We start from the raw sequence: 361 nt of genomic DNA on the forward strand, positions 1-361 counted from the left end.
TGCTAAGCAGGCAGTGTTTCACTTTGTGTCTGTAGATGTCATTGTGCAAGTTGAGACACGGTATCCCATCATATATAGCAATGTAAATGCCTTCCCTGACCATGGAGTGTAAAGACATTCTTTCCAGGGAACAACCAAGAGAGAACACAACTAAACCTTTTCACCAAACAACCCATTAATTGGATCGTCTAACCAGAAACTACACTAGCTTCTTGAAAATTACTTGTATGCTGACACAGAGTGGTAATAGCGAGGTTCTACAATCGGTGGAAATGATTTAGAAATTTTAATAGAATGTCAGGTTTCTGATGTTGTTTATGGGTATGACTGCTCTTGTTTGTATTTTGTTTACTGTACGACT

This window comes from Penaeus monodon, chromosome 34 (assembly GCF_015228065.2).
Source record: "Penaeus monodon isolate SGIC_2016 chromosome 34, NSTDA_Pmon_1, whole genome shotgun sequence".
NCBI classification, from domain to species: Eukaryota; Metazoa; Arthropoda; class Malacostraca; order Decapoda; family Penaeidae; genus Penaeus; species Penaeus monodon.